The following is a 10,524-nucleotide window of genomic DNA, read 5'->3' on the forward strand; positions in this document are numbered from 1 at the left end:
GTGCAGCCACTGTTAAAAACAGTAGGGAGGTTCTGATAAAATTAAAAATAGAATTACTGTATGATTCAGTTAATCCCATTACTGGATATTCACCCAAAGAAAATGAAAACACTAGTGGAAAAGGTATGTGCAATCCTATGTTTATTATTTACAATACCATGGTATGGAAGCAACCAAAGTGTTTATCGATAGATGAATGGATTAGAAGATATGAGACATAGATAGATAGATAGATAGATAGATAGATAGATAGATAGATAGATCGATCCAATGGGATATTACTCAGGCATAAAAAACAATGGGATCTTGCCATTTGGGACAACATGTATGGATCTAGAGGATATAATGCTAAGTGAAGTTAGACAGGGAAAGACAAATACCATATGATTTCACTTATGTGTGGAATTTGAGAAAGAAAACAAACAAAGGAAAACAAAGAAGCAAACAAACAAAACCTAACATAAATACAGAGAACAAACTGTGGTTGCCAGAGGGAAGGTGGCAGCGGGGAGAGGAGGAGGATGGGTGAAATAGATAAAGATTAAGGTGCACTTGACGATAAACATTAAGGTTACACTTAACATGATGAGCAATGAGTAACATATAGAATTGTTGAATCACAGTGTACTCCTGAAACTAGTATAGCACTGAATGTTAATTATAGTTCAGTGAAAAAAATGTTCTTTTTCCCAAGTCATATTTCTTGCCTAAGGCCATGAACAAAATGGCCATGGTGGAGACTGTGCATGTGCTTGACAATATAGATTTCTCTTCAACAAACTTGACCTGAGTTCTAATCAGCCAAAAGCAGAGGCTAATGATTCTTCAATATGAAATTATTCTATAGGAATTCAGACATCTACTTGGAAAAGGTTGGTTGTTTTCAATCCTTTTCCTCATTTGAGTAGCATCTTTTACTTAATAAGAATAGCCTGAAGTACTTCTATCAATACCAACCTTCAGAGATTTAGATAATACTTTATGTGTTATGCGTTACTATTTTATCTCACATATATCATGTCTGATTAAGGAATAGACTTTAGAAGAAAAACAGTAGACAAAGATAGTAATGCCAAGAGTATTCATTACCATTACCACATGCCCAGTGACCCCAAAATAGTTGGCTTGATAGAATGAATCTGCTGAAGACTCAGGCATAGTACCTGATAAGAAAGGACTTCTGGTACAATATAACTTAAGCAGGTGCACAGATATGTTATTCCTTCCTCATTTTAGTGAAGAAAAATAAGGCTCATAGAGGCAAAGGGCTTGTTACCTTGGTATATCCATTAAGTGGCATAACTGGAATATTAATCAGTATCTATAATTTTAAACCTATGGTCTTTAATTATGTGGCATTTAAAACTTTCTTCAAATTTTATCCAATTTACCTGTTAAACTTTGACTTTCATGACTAGTTGAAAAAAAAACCCTGTTTTGTATTCCCATCAAGATATTTATTCTGTAAAAAATTATTCATTATACATGTCTATGTCACAGGTATTCTGTGAGAAGCCAGAGATCAGATATGAAATATGTAGTTCATTAAATGTGTAGAATGTTTTGGGTAGTATAGACATTTTAATAATATTTGTTTTTCCGATCCATGAGCATGTAATATCTTTCCATTTCTTTGTGTCATCTTTAATTTCTTTCATCAGTGTTATGTATTTTTCAGAGTACAGGTCTTTCACCTGTTTGATTAGGTTTATTCCTAGGTATTTTATGAATTTTGGTGCAATTATAAATGGGATTGATTCCTTAATTTCTCTTTCTGTTGCTTCATTATAAATGTATAGAAATGAAACAGATTTCTGTACATTGATTTTTGTATCCTGAGATTTTACTGAATATGTGTATCAGTTCTAGCCATTTTTTGGTAGAGTCCTCAGGTTTTCCATGTAGAGTATCATGTCATCTGCAAATAGTGAAAGTTTTAATCCTTCCTTGCCAATTTGGATGCCTTTATTTATTTTCATTGTCTGATTGCTGTGGCTAGGACTTCCAGTGCTGTGTTAAATGACATTGGTGAGGGTGGACATCCTTGTTCTGTTCCTGAGTGTGGAGGAAAAGCTCTTAGTTTTTCCCACTGAGGATGATATTAACTGTGAATTTTTTTAATAAATGGCTTCTATTATGTTGAGGTGTGTTCCCTCTAAATGTACTTTGCTGAGGTTTTTATCATGAATGGATGTTGTACTTTGTTAAATGCTTTTTCTTCATCTATTGAAATGATAATATGCTTTTTATCCTTTCTTTTATTAGTATGGTGTATCACATTGATTGATTTATAAATATTGAACCACACTTGCAACCCAGTAATAAATCCCACTTGATCATGGTGATTGATTTTTTTAAATATATTGTTGGATTTTGTTTGCTAGTATTTTTTTGAGAATTTTTGCATCCACTTTCATCAGGGATATTGGTCCGTAATTCTCTTTATTTGTAGAATCTTTATCTGGTTTTTGTATCAGTGTATGCTGGCCTCAAAGAATGAATTTGGAAGTTTTCCTTCCTTTTTTATTTTTGGGATAGTTTGAAAAGAACAGGTATTGACTTTTCTTTAAATGTTTGGTAGAAATGCCTGTGAAGCTATCTGGCCCTGGATTTTGTTTGGTGATTTTTGATTACTGATTCAATTTCTTTGCTGGTTATTGGTCTGTTCAATTTTTCTATTTCTTCCTATTTCGGTTTTGAGAGTTTATATGTTTCTATGAATTTACCCATTTCTTCCAGGTTGTCCAGTTCATTGGCATATAGTTTTTCATAATATTTTTTATAATTATATTTCTGTGGTATTGGTTGAATTTCTCCTTTCTCATTTGTTATTTTATTTATTTGGATCCTTTCTCTTTTCTTGTTGATAAGTCTGGCTAGAGTTTTGTCCTTTTTTTTTTTTTCCCCTTCAAAAAACCAGCTTCTGGTTTCATTGATCTGTTCTATTGCTTTTATTTTCTGTTTGTTTGCTTTGTTTTGTTTTAGTTTATATACCATTTATTTCTGCTTTAATCTTATTATTTCCTTTCTTCTCCTAGCTTTATGCTTCCTTTGTTGTTCTTCATCTAACAATCCCTATCAGTTTCCCAACAGCGTTTTTCACAGAGTTTAACAAACAATCCTAAAATTTGTGTAGAACCACAAAAGGCCCCGAATAACAAAAGCAATGCTGGAGGCATCGCAAGTCCAGACTTCATGTTCGATTACAAAGCTTTAGTGATCAAAACAGTATGGTAGTGGCATAAAGATAGACACATAAATATATGAAACGGAATAGAAAACCCAGAAATGAGCCCACAGCTATATGGTCAGTTAATATTGGGCAAAGCAAGAGAGAATATCCAATGGGAAAAAGACAGTCTCTACAACAAATGGTGTTGGGAAAACGGACATCTACATGCAAAAGAATGAAACTTCTTTCTAGATATGTCTCCTGAGGCAAGGGAAACAAAAGCAAAAACACTATTGGGACTTCATCAAAATAAAATGCTACTGCACAGCAAAGGAAATAATCATCAAAACTAATTGGCAACCTACAGAACGGGAGAAGATATTTCCAAATGACATATCTGATAAAGGGTTAGTATCAAAATAAATAAAGTACTTATGAAAATCAACACCCCAAAACAAATAATCCAACTAAAAATGGGTAGAAGACATGAAGAGTCATTTTTCCAAGGAAGAAATACAGATGGTCAATAGCCACATGAGTGGATGCTCACTATCACTGATCAACAGGGAAATACAAATCAAAACCACAATGAGATATCACTTCATACTGTCAGAATGGCTAAAATCATCAACACAAGAAGAACAGGTGTCAGCAAGGATGTGGAGAAAGGAAAACCCTCTTGCACTATTGGCAGGAATGCAAACTGGTACAGCCATTCTGGAAAACAGTATGGAGGTTCCTCAAGAAGTTAAAAATAGAACTACCCTATGATCCAGGAATTGCACTATTAGGTATTTACCCAAAGAACACAAAAATACTACTTCAAAGGGATACATGCACCCTGATGTTTATAGCAGCATTACTACAATAACCAAATTATGGAAACAGCCTAAGTGTTTCTCAACTAATGAATGGATAAAGAAGAGGTGGTATATGTGTATAATATCTCCATATATATATATATACACACACACACACATACATATGGAATACATACAATGTATGTATGTATACATATAATGGAATACCACTCAGCCATGAAAAATGAAATTTTACCATTTGCAATGACATGGATGGAGCTAGAGAGTATTTTTTTTAAAGATTTATTTATTTTAGAGAGAGTGTGGGAGGGAGGGGCAGAGGGACAGGGAGAGAGAGAGAATCTCCAGGAGACTCCCAGCTGAGTGAGAAGCCCAATACAGGGCTCAATACCACAGTGCTGAGATCATGACCTGAGCCAAAATCAAGAGTCAGACGTTAACTGAATGAGCCACCCAGGCACCCCAAGACAATATTCTTTTTTAACTTTTTTTTTAGAGAGAGGAGAGGGGGAGTGGGAGAGAGAGAATCTTAAACAGGCTCCACACCCAGCGTGGAGCCCAACATGGGGCTTGATCTCAGTACCCTGAGATCATGACCTGAGCCAAAACTGAATTTGATGCCTAATAGACTGAATCACCCAGACACCCCACTGACAGTATTATGCTAAGCAAAATAAGTCACCCAGGGAAGGACAAATGCCATATGATTTCACTCATGTGTGGGATTTAAGAAACAAAACAAACAAACAAATAAAGGGGAAAAAGAGAGAGAGAGAGAAAGAGAGGCAACCCAAGAAACAGACTCTTAACTATAAAGAAAAAACTGATGGTTACCAGAGGGAAGGTGGGTGGTTTAATAGGTGATGGGGATTAAGGAGTATGCTTGTGATGAGCACTGGGCATTGGTATGGAAGTGTTGAATCACTATATTGTACACCTGAAGCTAATATTACACTGTATGTTAAGTAACTGGAATTTAAATAAAAAATTTAAAAAATAACATAAAATATGTAGTTCCTGCCTTCAAGGAACATGCACCTTAGTGTATAAACTATTAGTCTGCATGATTATAAGCACACAATTTGCTTCACTTAACAAATCTACCAAGCATTGGCTATGAAGAAGATACTATGGTACATTTTAGGAATAAAAAAGATGAAAATTATTTGAATTATTTAATTACTTAATAACAGGAGATAGATAAGCAGGAAAATTATAATGCAAGGTAGAATATGACAAATGACCAAGAGAAACACATGTGAAAATATGGAATTTATATCAAACTGTGTCACAATTCCAGTTTCTGATTTTTCAGAATGAAGTTCATCTTTTGTGTTAAGAAAGGGCATGCTCATTTGATATGTCATGCCTATCACTTATAAATGGCAAAACACAACGGTGAAGAAGGCTGACATGTCATCCTCAAATTTTAACCTGTTGTCATCTGTCAAGTAACTTATAATTTAAACTAGTTTAAATATAGGGTAATTGCTTCCTTTTTCCTTTTTTTAAAATTTTTAAATAGAAACAATAAGGAATGATTGATAGGTATTTTTTTCAAGTAACAGGAAATGAAGAAACTTCAGTACAACTTTCAAGTCTTAATGCAACATAACAGTTTAAGTCATTAATACAGCTCAGCTGGATTCCTTTTTAAGTATTTTAAAAATAAAATTTGATAGAGAAGATGTGGGAGAGAAAATAGAATTTCCTAATGAATTATGTCCTGATGGTGGCAAAAATAATGTGCATATCCAAGCTATCGAGTCATTGTATGTGGAGTAGTGGAGAAGGAATTGCAAACATTTTATATAAGCTCTTAATTATAAGGATATTTATTACTCATAGTTTGGCCATTAATAGAGTCAGAATAGAAATTAAAAAAAAAAACAGATTGATTGGCCACAGAGCTAAGATCTTAACACTAATAACATCCTATAGAAATATTTCAAGAAGAATTTTTGATTTACTGATTTTGAATTCTATTTCTCCAAATTTTTATTATTACTGAAATGGTAAAACCATAGCAGATATTGGGTTTAATATTATAAACCACTAAGTGTTTAATTCTGTGTATTAAACCAATCTATTCTTCACTGTGTATTAAGCCAGTCTTATGACAGAATATCAAAGACCGTTATGCCTGTACAAGTTTCCCATAAAACATCTGAGTTGTCGGCAATGTCACTAGTAATAAGAACAACTTTTATTTGAGTATTTTAAGAATTTTAAAATAATGTAATAGGTAATAAAATCTGAATTGACTTTTTACTACTTTCCTGAAGTTAACCTCTGTAAAAATAACATAATCATTTCTGAGAGTCTATTTTCCAGATACTATGCTCTATGCTTAATGCTTTTGTGGACTACCTAGTTTGAGTCTCAAAACAACTTCTTTATTATCCTCATTTTATTTATTCAAGCTCAGAGCGGTTACACTACTATTATTTTGCGGAGCCTGTGTTTTTCCAAAAGTAGGGGCCTTTATTTCTAATTTTACTATTTTTCTTCTGCATTTCATTATTTTATCAAAATTTTCCTCTTATCTTTGTTATTCATTTGACTAACCTAGCTTTGTTCCTATCCTCATATCCCCTACCTTCTAATCTATATTTCTGTAACAACTGTTTTATCTGTTAGGAATTTCTATTGGGAATCATCGATATTTGAATTTCTAGCCCTTATTACATAAAGATTTGTGAATTAAAATCATGAATATTACACCATTGAAAAATAAAAGTTGAATACATAGGAAACTGAAATAATCATTTTCCTAAACAGAGTAAAAAAAGACTCCTACACAGAGTAAAAAACAAAAGTTGTAAAAACTCTGTTTACAATTTACACCAACAACCAAAGTCGAATATTAACCTTGTAATTTTACCTTATATTCAAATATCTTTACTTATATTCTTGACCTTCAGTTACCAATGTTTTTATATTATTTATTACATTACATATAATTCTTATACACAATGCAGAATTTTTTACTAGATTATAGTTTGTAGATCATCATTATTTCCAATGCTAATTTTATCATGACCGTTTTTATTCAGCCTTATGATTTCAGATTGTCTTCCATTTAACTTATGTTGTATGTCAGATAAATCTTCATCAGGCCTTAAAATGTCAAACACTTACTAAAATTGCTTACGTGATTCTAATTCCCTTCCTGAGCTAGGGCAAGAAAAGAATTAGCAAGGTATGTGTAATGAAAAACAATTTCATATTTTAATTCAGTAATGAATTTCAGAGTCTTTGTGAGGCTTAAGCTTAATACTTGATTGGATATGATACTATTCTTAAATTCTCTGTCTTAAAAGAAAAAGACAAAAAAACTTCCCTGTCATGGGAATTCCCAACTGATGCTATTTGCAAATATTTTTACTAATTTTAACTGCATCTGCTGTTAAAAAGAACTTTTGTTGTTGGTGGTGGTTTTTTTTTTTAAGATTTTATTTATTTATTTATTTATTTGACAGAGAGAGACAGCCAGCGAGAGAGGGAACACAGCAGGGGGAGTGGGAGAGGAAGAAGCAGGCTCCCAGCCCAGGAGCCTGATGTGGGTCTCGGTCCCAGAACGCTGGGATCACACCCTGAGCTGAAGGCAGACGCTTAACAACTGGGCTACCCCAGCGCCCCAAAAGAACTTTGTTTTTAAAGGTAATCAGACTTATGCTATTACACATCAAATTCAACATTTTAAAAACAATCTTGGTAACAACTTGGCAATATAGTTTTATATGCTAATTTCATCATTATGGGTGTGAATACTGTTTTTGTTTAACTTGGAAGTTAAATTGAACTAATAATTCATTAATTTACCAGACAATTCTCACTGTTTATTTCACATATAAAACATGTTTAATATGAAAAGATACAGATTAATAGATTTGCTGGTAACTGTTTTAATTTTCCAATGAAATTAACAAAGGAGGGGGAAAAAGAAGAAAATTGTTATGCATTTTAAGACTTAAATTTAATATTTGCTTGAATATGATACTATTCTTAACTTTCAGAATATGGGAAATATAAAAATATTTAAAATATTTCATTTTAACCAAAGTAACTTACATGTTGATTTATAGCATAATTTCCATTAAAAATTGATTAGGCACATGGTATTTATCTTCTCAAAATAGAGATATGAAATTTCATAAAACAGGGTGATCCTATTTATGGAGACTTTTTATGGGCTCGTGTTACACAGAACTAGTCTCAAACTTACATAAAGTTTAAATTATCAAAGTTTGTGTGTATATTCGCTCTTGGAACTAGTCATGCTTTGTATGAAGAAAAGCAAGTACGTTTTCCCAACTATTTTATAGAAACCAGAGATTTACATTCACCTGTGATAGGAGTCCCACAGTGGTTTGGGCAAGTGGGAGTGAAATGGAAAATGTAGTTCAGGAAATGGAATTGGTAAGAACTATCTCACTAAGAAAATCTCATTCCCACGGTCACTCTCTGGATTTACAGTAGCAGGATTTTTTGGGTTTTTGGTTTTTTTTTTTTGACATTTGCTTAGTTATGCCCTAAAAGAATTTTGAAAAACTGTGTACCTTCTCAGACATTTTAGAATTGACACATAAAAAATTCAATTAAGATTTTTTAGATTTAAATGCCACTCTGCCAGTCCTCTAGATAGCACAGGCAATACTGAATGGAAAAACATCAATTCAGAAATGGTGAGTTGAAATGCAACTCAGGAGAGCTGGACTATAAATGTGAAAATGATTTAGAAATTCTGTAACCAATTGCTTTTGTATATTTATACACAAGAGAGAGGGATGATGAAAATACATGTCTAAGGAGGTTTAAAGTATCTCAGTAAGTATAAAACAACATTCTAGGTGATTAGAGTACATTGTATTGTCATTTAATCAGCAGCACGTTTTTCACTTTCTTGGCTCTTAATAACAAAATTGTGATTAGGGGCGCCTGGATGGCTCTGTGGGTTAAGCGGCCAACTCCGTTTCCTCTCAGGTCATGATTGAGCTCTCACATCAGGCTCTGAGGTCCGTGAGGAGTCTGCTGCAGATTTTCTTGCCCTCTACCACCAGCTCATGTGCTCTCTTTCTCTCTCTCTCTCTCAAATAAGTAAATTAATAAAATATTTAAATAATAATAATAGTAAAATTGTCATTTATAATCTATGGAATTTTAGATGTTATAAGAGGCAGTCCCTCTAGCAGCTGAGCAAGGGATGGATTTGAGGGGCTGACTGAAACTGGAGACAAAGAAAGGTCAGAAGGAGCTCCCAGTGAGAGATGATGGTGAGTCTGAATGAGGAACACAGGGCTTTGGGGAGGAACAGGACAAGGTGCCCCTGAGATAGCTATGTGGGAAGTAGAATAGAAAAACTTTAGTGATAGATTCATATGTCATGGGTGAGAACAAGAAAGATTTAAGGATAACGCCCTGGATGATTAGAAACTGTTGGTATATTTTTGGGATAATACATTATTTCAAAAATGTGAAATGTCTACAAGGACACAGTGCAAAAAGTCTATCATTGGAAAATGAAAAGAAAAGTAGAACACAGAGTAGTATCCGATGCTGATTATGGTAATGCTTGTACGAGGGTAAGCAGAGGAGGGCCTAGAGATTAGTAAATCCATGTGTTTTGGAAAAGGGATTTCTTTGCATTTTGTTCATCTTTTTACTTTGAAGGCAGTTAATTATGTGCGGAAGAAGCATGTTCACCAAGGGCAATACTGGAGTGAGGATCTAGTATATGTAAAAAAAATATTATCTAAATATTAATCTAACTTTATTCATCGGTGGAGCATTACTCTAGTCTTTTATATTTGGAAATAAATGAGTCTCCTGTTAGGGGATCTAAATAATTTCACAATACCCTACCTGTTTATAAACGTGTAAATTGTTGAAATTCAGAATTTTATTAACAGAAATGCTACATTCTGTAATTGCTTCCTCATATTCTTGAGGTTCTACTTCGTATTCTTAATTCTAATTTTTAATTATTTTATAATAAAAAGGCTAGTTTCATTCCAAATCCCAGTTTAACGCTCAGAGCCTTACTTCCATCGACTGGGGAGCTATGCCTCTAGCTAAAAGGACGTGCATGGTTTGTTTTGTTTGGAAGATGTTTTATTCTCCCATTGTACTGTCATATTGTTCAACTGGCTACTTTTCCAGCTGGGGGCATTGGCCATTGTTTCCTAATGAGTGGTATAAACTGCTGAGGTTCTATTCATTGCTAAGTATTTCCCAGTCCTTTGATGAAATATAATATGATTTGTTCACTGTGCACATCTGGCAAAGAGGTTTGCAGATTCTTTGGGGCTGAAACTCACTCATCACTGCTTTGTTGATCTATGTAATAAGAAATCATTTATGTCATAGAGTGTTTTACAATGTAAATTANGTTTACAATGTAAATTAATATATATTTACCCAAACACGTTAAGCTTTAAAGACTAAATAACAGATATTGTTTTGTGAATTAGGTATGATTAATTTTTCTAAGAGAGAACATATCTGAAGTAATTGAAAATGAAAATGGAA

Source organism: Ailuropoda melanoleuca, chromosome 2 (assembly GCF_002007445.2).
Source record: "Ailuropoda melanoleuca isolate Jingjing chromosome 2, ASM200744v2, whole genome shotgun sequence".
NCBI classification, from domain to species: Eukaryota; Metazoa; Chordata; class Mammalia; order Carnivora; family Ursidae; genus Ailuropoda; species Ailuropoda melanoleuca.